General features: G+C 52.2%; 1 long non-coding RNA gene across 1 annotated transcript; it reads right to left on the bottom strand.

The window, feature by feature from the left end:
* Positions 1 to 13,182: 13,182 nt before the first annotated feature.
* On the bottom strand, positions 13,183 to 18,733 carry LOC124234364 (uncharacterized). The gene is made up of 3 exons (XR_006887290.1): positions 17,830 to 18,733; positions 14,347 to 14,521; positions 13,183 to 13,466 (listed from the first exon to the last, which is right to left on the bottom strand). It is a non-coding gene; the product is annotated as an uncharacterized LOC124234364 (long non-coding RNA).
* Between the last annotated feature and the right edge of the window lie 455 nt (positions 18,734 to 19,188).

Below are 19,188 nucleotides of genomic sequence, written 5' to 3'. Positions count from 1 at the left end.
TTTGAGAATACCGTGTGTCGAATGCCTGGTCTTTACTTCCCATCATGCTCTGCCCCAACGGCATCTGCAACGTTGTAATAAGCAGCCTTCACCGGCAGAAAACTAAATTGTTATTTGTCATTCCAGAACATAGCTTAGAATTGTAAGGTGAGCTTCCAGAACCCCAATTCCTAAGCAGAGAAACTGATCTGGAGAATGAGCTCCTGCTCCTTGCCCTTCTGTGTCGACTACTCCATGCTAATGTCACCCCAGCCTCTTGCCCCTTCTACGAGAGTGTGGTCACAGAAAGAAATTAGACTTCAAAGTCCATGACAGTGGGTTCAAATCCTGCCACCACTTACCCATCTGAACTGGGCAAGTAACAAAATCTTACTAAGTCTCCCTTTCTTGCACCAGAAAATATGAATAATAACAGATAATGCACAAGGTCGCAGTGAGGATAAAAAGGGAATAGGCACGTAAAGTCCCAAGAGGAACAAACCTCCTGGCACACAGTAGGGGTTCACTGCTCCATCAGTCTCACAGCAGGTGCCCAGGTCTCTCCTTCCTGCCTCCCTGTCTCCTCCCTTACAACCAACTTCTTCAAAGCAGTCTCCAGCCTTTCTTCCACCCTCCAAGCAGGATGCTCCCCACCATTGCCCGCTGCCCTGAAACCATGCCTGACAAGCTCCCCAGAGACCTGCTGGTGATTTCTCTGTCCTTATTTAACTTCTTAGGATTCCATGACACTCACTTACCTTGTTTTCCCTCAGTCCTAGGCCCGCCCACGTTTCCTCTCTAATCTTTGCCTTGGCCAATGCCTATGGCTCTACATGTCATCCTGACTCCAGCATTTAGCTCAGCCTGACCTCTCCCTGAGCTCCACACGCATATGTCCAGGTGTTTGCATTCCCTCTCTTTTGGATGTTGTGCTGGATGTCTCTTGTGCACCACCTCATGTCCTCACAGCCCACCTTTTATTCCAGCCATTGCTCTGCAGCCAGCTGCTCCTGACAGCTGCCTCCCCCAGGCCCTGCACATCCTTGCTCTCCACCCCGGGCCTCTTCTGCTGCTGTAATGTTGGCTATCTGGGAGCCCACTCCCTCAGCCGAGTGGGAGCAATCTTACCCTGGGAGAGCAGGGGGGCGGACACGCCCTGGGGTGACCCTTAAGAGTGGGGTATGGGAGCTGGTGGGTGATGACCCCACTTCCCATTCCCCAGCAGGACTGAGCCCAGAGGCCCACAGTGGGAATCACCCCAAGACCACACCCGTGGAGTGGCTTTCCCCTGCCTCAGTTTCACTTCTTCCTTGTCCCTGAAACACTTCCTCAAATAAATCGTGTGCGTATATGTTCTTGCTGCAGGTCTACTGTTGGAGGGAACTCAAGCTAAGTTATGCCTGTCATTGGCCCCAGAACGTGCTACAGCCCTAGCCACACTGCTCCCTGCTCGTCTTCCCATCTCAACAAATGGAACCACCGGCCACCCAGTTGCTCAAGTCACTCCCAATCTCTCAGTTTACCTTGTTCCCCCACATCAGTCCATCAGCAAGATGGAGCAGCTCTCCCTTCAAAATAGTCCCCAAAACTGTCCACCTTTCTCCATCTTCCACCAGTATCACAAGCTCCTACCATCACAGCAGCCTCCTGACCTGATTATCTCTTTCCATTCTCAGCCCCCGAAAGTCCCTACTCCACCAACCAGCCAAGGCAGCCTCAGAAAGAGGTAAAGAATGTCATGTCTCTCCTCTGATTAACACCCTCTTGGGGCATCCTGCCACACCCGGAACAAGATTCAGGAGCCAGCTCAGCTCTTAAGACCCTCGCTCTCTCTCATCGAACTTCAGCCGCCCTGGTCTTCTTCCTTTCCCCCAAACCTACAAGCTTCTTCTTACTTCAGGCATTTACACTTCTGTCTTCCAAAAACCATATTTAGGGCAGATCTTCACCTGACTGGCGGTTGCTCATCCACCAGGAGTCAGAGCAAAAGTCGCGTCCTCAGAGGACCATGCAGCACCCGGCGGCCCTCACTCCCTCCCCCCGCATCACAGCCCGGTTTCATCTTCACTGCCGTCATTACCATCTGATGTCCCTTGGTCCATCCGAAATGGATCTACACTTCTAGGCCAGAGCCAAGCCAAGCCCCCTGAACACCCTAGTCCACAACCCATCTCTCCCTCCAAATGCCTGGAGCTCTTATTTCCTCGTCACTCGCACAGACGCCCGCACTGCCGTGAACGGACGTGTCTTCTCTGTAGCTGCAGATAGACTCCGTGAAAGCAGGGATCAGAACTCCTATAGCAGAACCTCGGCTCTCTGGAACCTCAGAAATTGAGTCCCCCTGAATAAGTCATTCTCAGGCTCACTTCACATGATCATTTCCAATTTGAGAACCACCTTTGTTTCACGAGTTTGGATGCAAATATTGTTCATGCAGTTGGGCTACAGACAAGCACGGAATGACTGCCCATACCAGGCCCTGGGCTGAGCACAGAGGATGGAAATGATAAGTGAGACCAACTCGTTCCCTTGGTGGGGACCTGGGGAGTCCACTGACCATTAGAATAAGGTGGAAGGATCATGGAGCGTGCCACTGGGAGACGACAGAGGTCACTAACTCAGACTGTGTGTGACTATGGACTGTTAAGGAAGACTTCCTGGAAGAAGTGACATCTAAGCTGAGACTTGAAGGGTAAGTAAGGGTGAATTGAAGAGGCCAGTTGGGTTGGGGAGGGTCAAGGATTCCCAGGCCCCTAGTTCAGGCAACTGAGGAAACACAGGAAGTTCAGCAAGATTGGGGTGCAGGGCGGATGGGTTGAGTTTAAGATTTATTATACGTTTCCAGAACCTTCTTAAAGAGAAAATCCTAAACTTGGCACACTGCAAAAAACATATGTAGCTCTGTCACTTGCCTTTACTCATTAACTTTTCTGTTGTTTATCACTCTCTGGTCTTTCTCCCCATAATCACTCATGCTATGTGGGTGGAGCGGGCTTCTGGAAGGTGTTCCAGAACCTCCTGCAGCAGAGGCCTGAGAGGAGATTGTCAAAATGCAGAGCACTGGGCTCCTGCCTGGACCTCAGAAGCAGGCTTGTGGGGTCAGGGCTGTGGACTGAATTTCCTCCAGGTACCCATGCGGTTCTTAAATACATTCAAAGGCGAGGACCAGTGGTCTAGGGGCTCTCACTCAGGACCTTGGATGCTGCTTTGTTGGGAAATTGAGAGGGTGTCATCAGAAACCCTTTCTCGGTCTGGATGGCTACAAAGTCAGGGCCCGTGCTGGCCTTCTCCTGGGCATGTCTGTGTGCACCCCTCCCAAGTGGCCTACGATACCCACCGCCTCTTTGAGGGCAGCACGGCAGTGTTTGACATCCTCATGTGGCCTCTGCTACATGTGAAGGAGCCCTGCCTCCCATCTGATGCTGTGTGGGCACCAGGTACAGGCCACGGCGGGGTCCCTCGCCCCTCCCCACCTTCACGCCCGATGACCCCCCACACACGGCCTGCAGACACAGCGGTGTCCACCTGCATGAAGGAGGCTGCCGGCCCTGAGATTCTCAGCATGCTCGGGTCCCCAGCACTTTCTCCCCGTCTCATCGACACACCCACACAATCCGCAGCCCCAGGGCCTAGCCGGTCCCCATGTGGACTTTTCCATCATGTGCTGTGCGTCCACCCCGTCGCCCCCGTGGTACTGAATTCCACCGGTGGGCGTGACCACACATGAGACACAACAGCCTCAAGAGGTACTGAGATTCAAGAGACTTATGCAAATACACACATGTGCACACACATGCATAATGCACGTACACACACACACACACGCAGGTTTTCTTCTTATGCTTGTTACCAGGGATCATTAAGGGCCTGTGGGGTCCATGAGGTCCCTCCTCAGCTCCTGCCCTCCCTCCCCCCTGCTCCCATAGCTTCCTCTTTACTCCCCGGAGAGCAGCTGTGGCATCAGGGCCACGTCGCTCAGTCCTGTGTTCCATTTACCAGCTTTGGGAACTTAACTACTCTCTCCCTAGGTTTTCTCATCTCTAGATTGGACAAAATCATACCTCCTTCGTGTTTGCAATGCAAATTAAATGAGACGCTTGTAAGACACCCTGCGATGCAGAAGCACCTGCTCCCTGAGTGACGGCCGCTGCTGGGATGCGTGGGATCCCACCTCCCAGGGCAGGGCTCAGTGGGCAGGTGTCGTAGGGAAGCTTTGGGGGGAGTTGGGCTCACTGGAAACCAGAGCCAGAGGCAGAGTGCTCATGGCTATGGCCTCGGTGGTAAGCATAAACCAGGAGCAGAAGTGAGGGACTGGGGGCGGGGCCAGGGAGAGCTGACGGGAGGACGGGTTATCCAGCCGGTCTCTGCAAGGGACTGCTCGCCCCCCAGGATGGCGCCCCAAGAAGCCTGATAAACCTCACTCAGGAGCATCCCTTGGAGGGGATCCCCCACCCCAGTCCTCTAAGCAGGTGGCCCCCGTGGGAGTGGCTCTGAGGAGGTGCTGCAGGTGGCGTGGGCAGGGACACCCGGGGGCAGAGGGGAGAGGCACAGGCCAGGGTAGGAGTTGGCACCTGGGGAGCACACCTGTGACACAAGTCAGACCCACCCTGAAAAGAGCAGAAGGCACAAGTGAAGTCTCGAGGATCTGAACTGGAGCACAAGAAGTGCTTGACACATCTTGTATGCAAATCGAATCGCCCCTGGGGTGCCCTCCGGCTTCCTCCGCTTTGTTTTCTTTCTAACTGACTTGTGTCACCACGTCTCAGCGGTTTTGGTGAAAGCTTAGGCTTTTGAGGGGGCTGTCAATCCAACAACATCCTTTCATCCTTCCAGAGGGGTGGGCCACTCAGCACCCGGGATTCATCTCCAGGGCCACTCACTCTCCTTGGCCAGGTCCTGCTGTGGGCAAGTGGTGGTGTTGTGTTGTTTTTGCTGTGTGGTGGTGGTGATTATGTGTTGTTGTGTTGCTGTTGTGTTGTGTTGCTGTTGTTGTTTAAGTCCTGGGATCACTGAAAACCCAGAACTCTTCAGATCCAGAGCCTTCCAGAACTCAGAACACGGAGTTTGCTGTACCCCTTAACTCCCACGGTCCCTGTCATGTGTCCGTACACACTGCAAACAAAGATTGATGGAGCAATGTCCCTGAAGAGTAAATATCATTAAATTAAAAGCAAATGAGCCGCATTAGCAGGCACACAATAGCCTGTTTACGTGGCTGGTGCCTGAGGCCATAAGAAAGCAGAGAGGAAGATGATGGAGGTGCGTGTGCGAGGACCCCTGGGCCACAGGGCATCCCTTAACTGACGCAGGAAGCATCACTCCTCCACTCAAGCAGGGTCCAGCCTGCTGGGTGCACCATTGACCTGCCCTTCTGCTCTGTCCCATTCTGCATGGCATGGACTCTACCTGTCACAGGAATTTGGGATCCCCCAGCACCAGGCTGGGAGCTCTGTTGTCAGGGGTGTGGGACTGGGGTCCCTGGCTCCTCCATTTGGTGTCCAGCTGGTAGCATTCTGTGGATAGGTGTGGTCTGACTCGCTGGGCACTTGCACTGGGAAATAACTGCAGGAGTGTCTCCGCACCCTGTTCTCAGGAGAGGAGCAATGACAAGTGGGTACCCAGTTTAAACTCGGCCTGTAGTCCCCCAATAAATCAATCAGTTCAGAAAGGCTGGCGGGGTCTTCCATCTGTGTGACTTTCCCCTTAGCACCCCCAGGGCTGCCAGGAACTGAGCCTGCGTGCTGACAGGTGTGACTCCGTGCCCCCTGCACACTGGCTTTTCCCGGGTAGAGATGGTGAATCTCGGTGCCTCCAACAGCAGCAGCCCAGGAGTCTTAGGTCCTCCCCATTATGGTAGGGGCAGCTGGACTACGGACTGCTCCTGGCTGAGACCCTCTGGATAAGAGGACAGAGACACCAGAAGTGTGAGAGTCAAGCGTCCTGCAGAAGCAGGGTGTCCGTCGTCCACCTGGCTGAGAAAGACATGGACTTTTCTGCCCCCTCCCCTGACCTCTCCAGGCCAGGGAGAAGGTGTGGGGCAGCCTGTGGGATGTGGGCACAGCCCTGTCACTGCTGTTCTGGTACACTTCCCAGAGGGTGGGCAACGGCCACAGCTCCATCATCCACCCCTGTGTTCTAGGCAAATGACAGATCCTGTTCTCCAAGCGCCTTGCCCGGCATCCCAGCAGAGGGAGAGAGGAGAGTCTTTTCAGCTGCCGGGAGCCAGAAGCTCTCCAGATTCCTCTAGTCTGAGACATCAGGAAGAACAGTAAGTGTGGCAGGCACTTACTGGACGTTAACTGGGCACCGGCCCCCATCAAGGCGCCTGTCTCTGTTTTTTCGTTCTCCTGCCAGCTCTATGGAAAGCTGTCAGCTCCAACTCACATATGTGGAAACTGAGTCTCAGAGATGGGACTATACTTGCCCAGTGCCACCGCAGGTAAGTGGCAGAGCCCAGATTTGAATCCGGATGTGTCTAATTCCCCCAAAGAAGGTGGCAGTGGCAGTTCCATCTGCCCAGGGAGCCAGGAGGGTGGAACCAGAGACAGAGATACTGTGAGGGAACTGGAAGCACGTGGGGGTGGGTGGGGCCGAGAGTCCCACACTAGTCCCCTGACCCACCCTTGTGGGTTATGGCTTGTGTTCGTGGCTGCCTGCGATGTGGCATCTCCTTGTACCACTCCTCCCCACCACCTGCCCAAGAAGGTCAGGTCCACAAGGGCACCCTTCTTCCTCTGCTTTGTTTATTGCTGAATTCCCAGTGCCTAGACCTGTGTATGCCTACAATGGGCATTCGGTGAGTACTCGAATGAGTCAATCAATCAATCAATGGGCTGGCTGACCTAGACAAGCTAAAAACTGAGCAGACCAAAAACTCCTGACTCCGCCTAGTTACTCTCACAGAATTAATCCAAACCTGGCTTTCAGTGTAGTCATTTTGAACATCCCTACGTATTATGTCTTGCACGCGCACACACACACACACACACACGCACTCTTTCGCAAAAGCCCTATGCAGCCACTTCTTGAATTACAGGCGGGGAAAGTGCAGGAAAGGGCATGGGCATGGGGTGAGAAATCCCTCCAGAAACGCAGATTCCTTCCCGTCCCCCAGCCTCCCCCTCCAAACAGCTCATGGGGGAAAAAAGAAATTTAAAATTGTGTCTGCATATGAAACCTCTCAAGAGTGAAAAGAGAAAACAAGGGGTTTTTTTTCCCTCTATATAGTGTGAAGTTGGCTCAGAAAGAAATTTGAGAAAAATCTGTGTCCGTCTGCCACCCGGCCTTCAGTCAGCCGAACGTTGCTCAGTCAGGGTATGCGAAGCCGAAGAAATAATGGAAAAGCGCAGAAAACTTCATCCCAACCCACACTGCTGATCATTTTCCAAAACAGCGTTCTTGCCAAATGGGCTTTTGGCTTCATCCTCTTGCTGCTTTCTTGCTCATTGCTTAGAAGAGGCGTTTTGGCAGGAAAAGGAATCCACGGTGTGAGTCTGACGTGACATTCCCGTTCTGATGGAGACAACGGCATGGGAAACAAACACTGAGAAACAGGTAGGGCTCACCTAGTGTTCTCTTTGCAAGGCGTTTCCGCCCCAAACACCTGTCCTCTTGTCACCCAGTCATCCGGGCAGCTGCCTCTCAGCCCCACGCTGCCTACAGCCAGCTGCTTGCTCCGTATACCCATTTTACAAACTCACGTGTTTAGGGCTTATGGTGAGCCTGGCACTATTCTAAGTGCCTCGTGTATATGAACACATATACAGTCTGGAAGGCTGACATTATTACTATGTCCATTTCACAGATAAGGAGTCTGAGGCTCAAGTTAAGGAATTCGCCCAAGGCCACACAGCTGGCAGACAGACGGCTGAGCCAGGATTCCTAGCGAGACCTCTGCTCCAGATCCATCCACGTGCTCCACCCACACATGGAGCTCTTTTGACCTTGAGGTGGGGGACCAGCCTGCATCTCATCGCTCCAGAGCCCAAGGTGGCCAAGGAGCTGGTCTGGTCACCCTTCTGCTGATGGAAAGGAATTAGAAGCTAAGTCTCCAGAACCTTCTGCACCCAGCGCCTTTCAGAACCAAGTCTCTCCTATTTGTCCTTTAAACTGGGGGGCAGGGATCCCAGAAGGAGATTTTTCTGGCTACTTTAAACCAAGACACATGTGTCAAGGAGGTGCTGTGTGCCAGGTTCTACCACGCTAGTCATTCTAAGAAGTCCGAGTCGATGCTCCTCTCCTTGCTTTGTTCTGAGGACCGTTTGACAGACTAGCCTAGAGTGGGATCTGCGTGTCTGGGAGCCAGCAAGGTTTTCCCAGCGCACTTTAAACCCTAAAGGCTGGCAGTAGGTCATGTACAGAACATCAGGAAGGCACAGTCTCCAACGACCTTGGTCTTAGTGCTGTTGGTCACCACTAACATTTGCTTTGTGGATAATTTCGATATTTATTTGGTTATAAATGCCCGCCTGTTTCCCAAATAGCTAGCTGTCAGCCCCAGGGCATTGTGACCTTAGAAACTTGATGTGGAAAAGCAAACCAAGGGAGATGGTTGGCTGTGGTTTCATTCAGAGAAAAGAGAAGAGGAACCTATAGTCCAGATGTATCCAAGGCACTTCTGGAAACAAAGAGGGATGGGAGAGAGCTCCAAGTCTGGAAAATAAGCATGGCCTCATGCTCAGAAGGGCTGGGAGCTGTCCAGTACAACCTCTGCCCAGTGGGGCAGACCTCTGCCAGGACAAGTGGCCCAGGATGTAAGGAGAGAGCCCTGGACAACAAACCAAAAGACAGAGAGTCACGTGACGTGGGTGGCTTTGGATCAATTGTGTGCAAATTTTTTCCACCACAGAGTCTCCTCTTCCAAAGAAATCTTACTCAGAAGCCTACCTACACCTGCCAGCATGAGGAGAGATTGCCCTCACTGATGCAGAAGTTTCAGGACCAGAAGCCACCAGACAACATTTCAGCCTCTGCCATACGGGGTCTTTTCTTTCCCACAAACCCAGGAACCCCTGCCTCGCCCAGATGCTGGGGTCGGTTGGTCAAAGGGGCAGGAGCGTGTTACACACCTCTGGCACTAGTGTTTGGGGCCTGAGACATTGGCCAGGCTGGCCCTGCTTCAAGGCAGTACAGATTCTCACACCTTTTACACTTTCCCCGGGACAGACGTGGGGGCCCAGAACTGCCCCCCAAGTCAGGGTTCTTGTATGAATGTTCTAGAGCTGTGAGAACAAAGCGCCACAAATTGAGCGGCTTAAACTACAGAAATGTCCTGTTTCACAGTTCCGGGGGCCGGAAGTCCAAGGTCAAGCTGTGGGTAGGGCTCATCCTTTCTAGGGCCGTGAGGGAGAAGCTGTTCCATCCTGTCTCCCAGCCTCTGGATTCACTGGCAATCTTTGATGCTCCTTGGCTTGTAGACACATCATCCTAATCTCTGCCTCCATCTTCACATGGCGTTCTCCCTGTGTGTGTGTGTCAGTGTCCGATTTACCCTTTTATAAGGACACCAGTTATACTGGATCAGGTGCCATCCTAATGACCCCATCTAACTAATTACATCTGTAGCCACCCTATTGCCAAATAAGGTCACATTCACAGGTCCTGGGGGTTAGGCCTTCAACATAGAGATTTTCCAGGAGACACAGTACAACCCCTAACAGTTCTTCCTTAACTTTAGGGCAGGTCTAACCAAGGCAATGCAGCCCAACTTTCGTACTGCATTTCAGGAGCCAAGGGACAAAGGCTTCTTTTCCTCTTCCTTAATATACATGTTAAAAAGCAAGAAGCTTAGTTTCTAGATAAATAGGGAGCCCCTCTGTTCCCCGTGGCTGGGAATGGAACACACAGACTTTCACGGGAGCTTCATTGAGAACAATAGTCACTGTCACAGCCTGATAACTACACCTCCTTCCTCAGTGAAAGTGAAATGATGGCACGCTTGGGAGGCTCTCCAAGACTTCCAGGAGAATTTGGCCAAGGGTCTTCCTTTAAAAGCCCAATGTGGGAAACTGATAAAAGGGGGAGGTTCCTGGAGAAGGAGGGAGGGGGCAGTGGAGAATTTCATTGTAGAATAATCCCCACGCCTCCCACGCCAGCCCTCTGCCAACTTCCCAGGGCCCCTGGAGGCAAAGGTGGGCTTCATTGTCTGTAAGGTCCCTCTAGTTGAAGCATCAGTGTCGGGCCCTCACAGAGAGTCTGGCTACCTGCTGCCGGAGTCTGGAGGGCTTCATGGGGCTCCTCCAGGGGTGGAGGGCGTTGCTTCAACAGAGGCAGGCCTGACTCCATCGATGCCCCCACCCATCCTGGGCTGCCCTGGAGCCACAGCACAGCTTCCCTCTTCATGACCTTCACTCCAAGTCCCACTGCAGACTCCTGGAGACAGCCGCAGGGACACACTGCAGGGACAGCCAGGGCTGTAAGACTTGGGCCAGGAATGTCACCGCCCTGCCCTGGAGTGAGCAAGTCCTTCTGGTGATCTCGTCCATGTAATTGGCCGAAGGGCTTTGCCTAGTTTTTGACAAGTCAGCCCCAACTGCATGACTTAGAGGCCAGTAATGCCTTCTACGAATATCCTAGCCTGACAGGTGATGCAAAACACTTACAGGTCACGAGGAAGGCATTCCCCAGTGTGTAAATTAGGAAAGTTTGGATGTGCATCGACTGCCTGGGGCCACGAGGGAACCATGTCTGCCCTAAAATTATTCATCGAATCACAATACTGCGAATTGCACTGCCACCGTCATGTGCCAAACCTGACTTCAGAACAGAGGGCCGAATGCCTTTCCAGTGTCGTCATAAATGGGCAGAAGAGACACAGTTGTCCAAAGGGCTTCCGTCTGTGGGTGCTGAAATCAGGTCTAGAACCTTCCAGCCCCCAGCTTGCATCGTCTCCATCTCCTAGTCTCCCAGCCCACATAGCTTGGCACTGTGGAGAAGAATTCAATCAGATGTTTGGTTAAACATCCAGATCTTTCTCCTTCCATTTAACCACAGTAACGACCATGACATCTGATGCACCAGGACTGTCAGTCTAAAAGCAAATGTTTTCTGAATTTCCCTTTTTGCACACAATGAAACACAGAGTGGACCAGTCACGTTGGTACTGACAGTTTTTTGAGTCACAGAATAGATTGTGACCTTTGTGAGTGTCCTTAGGCCTCAGGCTAATGAGGTGGGAAGACAGGGCGGAGGAAGCGAGGTGGGGTTGGGGGAGCCCTCATTCTGGGCCTGTGTGCCATGCTTCCTGGCGACAGCACATCGTGTCTTGCTGTTCCACAGTAGGGAGGACTATCGTGTAGATGCACCGAAGAGGAAACTGAGGGCCAGAGAGGGCAAGAAATGACCCAAAGTCCCTCAGCTCAGAAGTGGTGGCGCCAGCATGGCTCCGAGGCTTGTTGGCTTCCAAGTCTGTGCCCTTTCTGGGACACCAAACTGCCATTTATAACTCAATGCTGAAAGCATTCCCTCCTCCAGACCTTTATAAAAACGAACCCAGCAAGTCAGCGGTGCCTCCAGAAAGCAATGTTCACTCTTCACATCTACCTAGGCAGGAACGGGGAGCAAACCCACACAGGACATCGCGATGAAACGCAGGTTAATGCTTCCCGGAGAAATGTGACTGCGGGGTCATTATGTGGGAAAATAAACAGTGGACAGCTGAAGTTTTAAAAAAAAATCCTAGTGATTGCAGTTTGGAGATTGATGGCATAAAGGAAGCTGGGCTGATGATCAGGACAAGGTGACAAGGGTATTTCAGAGAGGACACTGAGAAAGGTGACAGCGAGGGCCTGCTGCTGGTGTCGGCAGAGCAGGCAGCTCTGGCAGGTGGAGGTGACATAGGTATTTCCAATAGCAAAGCACTCAGAGATCACTGAGGGAACATCAGAGAAGAAAGTATGTCCAGTCACAAAACTGGTTTTTCTGGGTTTTCCTTACATCTCAAAGTGAGCTCGGGAGCCTGGGGATAAAGCAGGCCCTCCAGCCTAAGTCAGCAAGGACCAGTTAAGATGACCCCCACAGGTCACCAGCTGGACTCCCCCAGGACTCTTGATGAAGTCTCCTCCTTATTTTCCACCATCTTCCCTCATTCCTTCCCCAATCCCGGGTGTGTCTGGGATCCAGCAGCCATCACTCCTGGTTTTACCTTGGCTTCCTCCCTGAGCTAATCTGCTGGGCTCCTGAGCACAGGCACGGCTCTTCAGGGCCCCACAGGGGTTCCTGGGCTTGCTGGGGGTCCTCATCTGCTGAGCCTACAGCGGACAAGCCCACCCCGAGGGCCCCGTCCCTCCGCCGGGAGCTCACAGCACACGGGGCTCTGTGACACTCTGGGTGGACAGGACATCAAGGTCACTGTCCAGTAAAAGGGGCCGTATTGCTGAGACAATTCCCCCACCGGGGCTTCAAGTAGGAAAACCAGTCACAATGATTCCCTCCTTTAGGCTCAAATCATCAAATTATGTGGCTGCTCTCATTTATCCTTCAGAAAAGTTGTCCAGAAAGCCTCTTTCTCCAGGTCATGAGGTGAGTCCAGCCAGGCCGCATTCTGCCACCAGCCTTGTCCCCAGGGCCACGCCAGGGACAATGGAACCACCTAAGACTGTGCCTGTCAATCTATCAGCTTCCGTGGCACAAACTGGAGAAAAGAGTGTGAAATACTAGTGGAAGGTGTGTGCTGAGGGTCAGAGAAGGGATTGAGTCCTGCAGGACATCTGAAAAACGAGCATTGAAGGGGGCGTCTTGGGATGGCTGCATTTGGCGGTGGGAGAATATACAAATGTGCACTCTTGGTTTTTGTATCTACATCCAGAAACCACAATTTTAGGAAAGAAATTGATGTCTGCAGTAGAAAAAGTCAGAAAATCTAAACTCCAATTCTAGCTGTGCTCTGTACTAGTTATTTGTGACTCCAAACAAATCGTTTAGCTTCGTAAGCCTCGGTTTCCTCAGTACATAAACTAGAGGTAATAACCCTTGCCCCTCCTACCTCGAAAGATTGCAGAGACAATCCAGTTACATTGTGAATCGAATGTGGGCTTTTTAAAAACAGAGAACACAGTAAAAATGCAAGGTATTTATTCTTACCCTGCGGTAGAGAGAAAATGAAAGTAAATGGTGTTATTATATTCACATTCGACTCCCAGGTTTTCTGATGGTAAAGAAGTAGTGTAGATTATATAACCCCCTAAAAAGCTTTATTGTATATTGGTCAACAACAGCAAAAATCTTTTTTTCAAATATGTGATGTCTCAAAACAGCCAAATGTATACCATAACCTAATACATGCATCTTTAGAAAAATAACCTAGAATCTTCCCATTTTCCCGTGTCTATTGTGAGGAGTGAAGGGCGTCGTGCAGCTGAAACCTTCTTGGAACCCTGGAAAGCAATTCCTGTAGCGGTTGTCATTGCTGTCATTGGTGGTGTCAGCTGGGAGGCAGCATTGTGGCGGGTTGAGTGCCACCAGAAGGGGATTAATAACCCCACTGGAGGCTGAGGAAAGATGAAGATGGGGAGATGGGGTGACAATCATGAGAGGGAGGAAGGTGGAAAAGAATGAAGGGGGACAGAGTGCACAGAGGTTCCGCAGACAGGAGAGGGGCCCTCCCTGGACCCTGATGGATACCACTAGCTGAGTAGGGGACCTCCCTGGGCAGAGGACAGGAGCCCCAGGAGCCCCTGGCCCAGCAAAGGTCATGAAACAGAAGGAGTTTTGAGACACCCGGCCTACCTCAGAAAACACTATCAAGCCATTAGGTCAAAATCCTAAAACTTGGTCTTTGTCCTCCTCACTTCGTGATCTGTGAGCCTGCAGCTGCCAAAACTTGTCAGCCCTCTCGCTATTTTCAATGGATCCGACTCTGCTAGATGAATGCAATTACAGTGTCACCTTTATATTCTGGAACACCCTGCCAGGAGAGGATAATGAAGCAAGTGACACCAGAGAGAGCTGTGGGGCCAGCCGACTCGGTCCCCAGGAGCTGGTGACTTGGACTATTCCTGAGGGCGGGGGCAGGATGAGCTGCTGGGCTTCCCCAGGGGCTGTCTCTTCTGCAAGAGCCCTTACTCTCCCTCAGGGTCCTGCTGGGCTGGGAGGTCAAAGCTGCTCACTCCAAAAGGTCAATGGATCGTTATTAATCAGCATGATAAGACTGGTATTTCGATAGGGCTCTGAGCCAGGAGTTAAACAAAGCAGATGAGGCCTTCCCAGAACTCAGTGTGGACTGCACAACCCTAGGGTCCTTGCGGACTGTGCTAGGAATGGCACCCCCTAGAGCTGTCCAATCCCAACAGGCTCCATCCTGAGCTGGGTCTGGAAGTTCGGCTCCTATAGGCTCAGGTGGCTGGGAATGGAGAATGACCCTGTGCACACCTGTGAGTGGGAAGTTTGGGGGGTCGCTGCTGAGGGAGGAAGGAAAATCAGCAGCTTCGTAGGAGATGTGGAATCCTTTCTTCATCTCAAGCCTGTTCTCCAGGATTCACGCTCCCTGGCCGCTAGCTTCTGGGAATTTCCTCACTTGTCTGGAAATACTCGCTCTCTGTTGTTCCTTGAAAACAAAGAACAGTAATATAAGGAAAATCCTTTCATTACCTGGTACAGTGCTACACAGGGACACAAGGAAGGGGGGATAAAAGCCGGGGCTTGTAGTAGCGAACAAAGCTGGATTCATTGACTCTACTGAAAGAAATGCACACAGCAGACAAACCAACGTACGCATTTTTTTTCTTTTTCAGAATATTCCAGCCAGAAAAAAAAAAAAAAGTTTAATTCAGGGGGAGCCAAAATCAGTCGGGGACTGAACTTATCCAAACTGATCTGCTCTGCGCATCCATATTTAAGAAGGACCCCCAAGCATAATCCCCCCGCCCAGGGAAGCTGGGGACCCTGCAGAAAGAGAACATTTGCCACAAAAGGGATTTCCCAGGATGGACCTGCTCATAAACTGGCCCAGGTGTCACTTAAGCTATTTTCAACTGTTTTTGCCATTCTGAAGGTGGATTGCAGACAAGAACCTGGAGAGCATTCAGCCATGGAGACCAAACCTGCAAGCTAAAGAGACAGTTCCAGAACTGCCCAACTGGCTGGCCCTTCCAAGGCCCTTGTCCACCCAGTGTTTGGGAAAGGGAGAGAAGCATTTGCAGACAAAACGTGGCCCAAGGTTTATACATTCTTATCGGGGGTAGATTCATCTTGGACAAACAAACACTGTTCATTTCCCGTGTACGCAAGGGATTTCACGCAAGTTCAATGGCAGAGCTGCTATTGCTGAAACGGGACTGGGAGCGGGCTGCAGATTGGGGGGCAGGACTGGACCTCTCCTCTGCAGGGCAAATGGGGCGGCTTCTCCGTAGGTTCTCATCCCCAGGGAGATTCGTGTTCCAAACCACAACCCCAAGTGCCCAGAGGAGGTCAGAGCAACCGTCCCCACTGATGCTCTCGGCAGAACCGTCTTTCTTTTTATTCTGCAGGCGCCTGCCGGTCAGAGTACTGGGTGGAGCCAAGGGAAAACCTGCGCCAGCACTCTGAGAGCATCGCCTATAACCCATCAATGGACTGTCGGCTTGTGTGCATGTGTGTGTGCCTGTGTGATGTGTGTGTGTATGGTGTGTGGTGTGGTGGGTATAAGTGTGTGTGGGGGGGCGGGTGTGTGTGATATGGTGTGTGTAGTGGGCATGAGTGTGTGGTGTGTGGGTATGAGGGGTATGAGTGTGTGTGTGTGGTGTGTATGGTGTGTGTATGGTGTGGGTGTGGTGGGTATGAGTGTGTGGTGTGGCGTGTGTGTGACATGATGTGTGCAGTATGGTGTGTGTGTGTATGACATGGTGTGTGTGGTGTTTGTGGTGTGGTGTGTGTGGTGTGTGATATGGTGTGTGTGGTATGTGTGGTGTGTGTGGTGTGGAGTGATGTGTGTGTGTGTGTGAGGGAGGAGGGCAGGGGTGCCCGTGTTCAGGGTGGTGGGGAGCCCCACGTGCGTTAGGACATGGGAGCACTTCTCAGACAGGAGGACAGACCGAGCCCCCCTGGCACTCTGTAGGGGAAACAGTCCGGTCCCTTCTGGCAACCCAAGGAGGGTGGGAGCAGGCCAGCAGGAGCCGAGGCCGGCCCTGCAGAAGCACCAGCCTGCGAGGCAGCAATGAGGAAGGGACCCTCGCTGCAGTGGGAGCTGGGATACACGCAAAGCTCCTGTCACTCTGGCAGAGCTCCAGAGAGTTGTAGTGAAGCCTGTGATGATATTGTTAATCGTGCCCTACATTACTGCGATTTTAATCTTGTACAATTTCATGCAGTAAATATTTTACTCAGGTGTTGGAATAGTCTATTCTTCCTATCCTCTAGAGATGCACAGTAAGAAAGCCCTGAGGCTTTAAGCCTGTAGAGGATTCTATATCATGTCTAATACTCTCAGATACAAAGTCAGCTCACACCTGTTACCTACCCACCACTTCCTCTCCAGGCTGCTTCCTAACCCTTTGCTCCCCAGTTTCCTCTTCTGTGAAATGGGGTGGATGGTTTAGGAATGTCGTAACAAAGGTAAAGCGTCTAAACGTGTGTATACAGGGAGCGCCCAATAAGTGTAAGCCAGCCTCCCCAGCTGGTCTCCGCTGGGCCCTGGGCAGGTTCTCTGCTCCCCCTGAGATGCTTGGGCCTGAGGTTCTGGAGTCAGTAGGCCTGGTTGATAGAAGACATCCACGGCAGTGAACCTCAGACAGTGCGAAGGATAAAAAGGAAGAAGAAAGGGAAGGATGGAGGCTGGGAGGGCGGAGGAAGGAAGGAAGGAAGGCTGGAAGAAGACAAAGCAGAGGAGGGTAAGGGCGGGGAAGAAAATGCCCAGGGCCAGAGTGGGGAGAAAGGGAGCTGGCTGCAATTAGAAATGGAGACGCTGAGCAAGGCTCGCAGGAAGTGAGGGAGTGCACTTCTGTCCAGAGGCAGAGCATTCCGGAGGGAACAGGCAGCCAGGAGGCCCTAAGGGCGCAGCACACTTGCGCATCCCCTGGAACAGCATCGAGGCTGCGCGCCTGAGAGGGTGGAGGGGCGCTGTAGGGATCACAGAGGGCCTGGCAGGTCCCTGTTAGACATGGTTCCTATGGGAACCATTGCAAGATTTGAACAGAGGAGTGACAGTTTGACATATTTTAACAGGACCACTGTGGCAACTGGGCAGAGAACCAGACAGTGAGGACAGGAGTGGTGGCCAGGAGACCAGCGAGGAGGCTACGGCAGGTGGGAGATGATGGTGATTCGGACCAGGTGGCAGTGGAGGAGTAAGAAGTGGGTGGTCAGCTTCTGGCTAATTTTGAAGGTAGTGCCGGATGACTCCCGACAATTAGACGCAGGGTGTGATGGAAAGAAGAGTAGAGGATGCCTCCTGAATTTGTGGCCTGAACAACTAGAAGGAAAGGTGGGATATTCATTGAGGCGGGGGAGACGGCAGGTAGAAGATTTGGGGGGAGAGTGAGGGTAATAAAGCCGAAGTTCCATTTTGATCATGTTGAATTTGAGATATCCATTAGAAATCCCAGCGGATTATCAAGGACGCAGAACATACAGTCATAGTGCGGGTCGATGAGAAGAGCGCTGCGCTGGTACTACAAACTGGCAGGATATTTCAAGCCGTGATTCTGGATGAGACCCCACAGGGCACAGGAAACCACCAAGGACTGCTCCTGGGCATTTCTGACACTAAGGGGTCGAGGAGGGAGGAACCAGAACCTGAGAAGTAGAGACTCAAGAGGACAGAGGAAAACCAGGAGAGAGAGGTGGCGAAGAAATCAGGAGAAAAGAGAAAAAAAGTGAGCAGCCAGCCCTGGATCGAGTGCGGCTGAGGGCTCAGGTCACACGCAACCGAGGACTCACCGACTCCATTCCGGGGCTCCGAGCCAAAGATTATTTTCATGTCCTTGGCTGTCCTTCCTTGGGTTGTGCAAGCCCATCCCCAGGGTTCACACTTGGTTTCCATCAAGGGACTCCATCAAGTTCAATGTCCAATGTGGTGACAACAGGGACTCAAGGATGTGAGCTGATTTATTTAGCCTCGAGCTTCGAGTACATAATGCCCCAGCCCAAGGTTATCACAAGGAGTTAGAAAAATAAAAACACTGGAGCCATCACATTCCCAGGCAGAAGGAAAGGCGGGTTGCCACGTTCATAAACAGAAAGCGGCAGGCTGCAAGAGCGCAGGGAGAAGGCAAGATTGTTTCCATTTCAGGGGGGCAGTGTTACTGTTCTGCACCAAGGACGGATACATTAGAGTATTTCCTTTCAAAACCAAATTAAAGCCTCACCTAAATGGAAGTCACCTAAAAATATCGATGAAGGAAAAGCCTAAAGAAATATGTTGTCCCAAATTCTTCCTAAAGTTATGGGGTGGGTCCATTCCTCCAGCCCAGGGGTCCAGCATCTCCTCCACCTACGATGGGGCAGGTTCCTTAGCTTCTCCAGGTCTCAGCGGCCTCACGTGTCAATTAGGGATGATAATGCCCCCTGCCCACAGTTCCTTAAGGATTAAATGAGATAAAGTGTTTGAGGGCCTGGCATATGGCAGCTGATAAATAGCAACCATTATAAAGGTGATTGTCTGGCTTTAAATAAACTTCAGGAGAAGATAAGTTTCTATCAGAGGTCCTCCTCCCTCAACCCCCAGAAAGTCCCAAAGGCCAGTCCTGACAGCGCCCATCTGCCCTCTCTGACCCAAACCCCAACTGCCCCTAGTGACTCTTAAGGGAGGGTTTCCCCCAGGAGAGCACCTGTCTGTAAGAGACTTCTGGGGACCTTTTCTCTTCGTCGTCGTACAAGGAAGCACAGCCCTTTGCAGGAGTTCTGAGGGCAGAAGGGAGCTCCAAAGTACAGTGTAGGCTTGTGACTCAAATCCCATGCCAGCGGTTGCAAAGCTAACAGCTGCCACCCCACTGTGTACACAGGCCTACAACCTGCTCTTTGCCCCGAGGGAGAATTTTCACGTGGTTTCCTGTTAGCTCTGGACTAGGTCCCCACCCACCCGAGGGAGTGAAGCCCCAACCTCCTAGAAACAGCAAATAAACTCCACCCTCCCAACCCAACCCAACCCAGGTCAGCAGGTTCCATTTGTATAGCTCACTCAGGGACAGGACACACCCACCTCCTCCCCTGGGTCTTTACAAAGGTTTTTCCCTCCACAGGACTCCACAGGGGTACAGGTTTGTCACTGGGGCGTGGAATGTCACTATTGCAAACCCA

Source organism: Equus quagga, unplaced genomic scaffold, assembly GCF_021613505.1.
Source record: "Equus quagga isolate Etosha38 unplaced genomic scaffold, UCLA_HA_Equagga_1.0 73442_RagTag, whole genome shotgun sequence".
NCBI classification, from domain to species: domain Eukaryota; kingdom Metazoa; phylum Chordata; class Mammalia; order Perissodactyla; family Equidae; genus Equus; species Equus quagga.
Note: the sequence above shows the minus strand (reverse complement) of the source record. Positions and strands in the feature narration are given on the sequence as shown.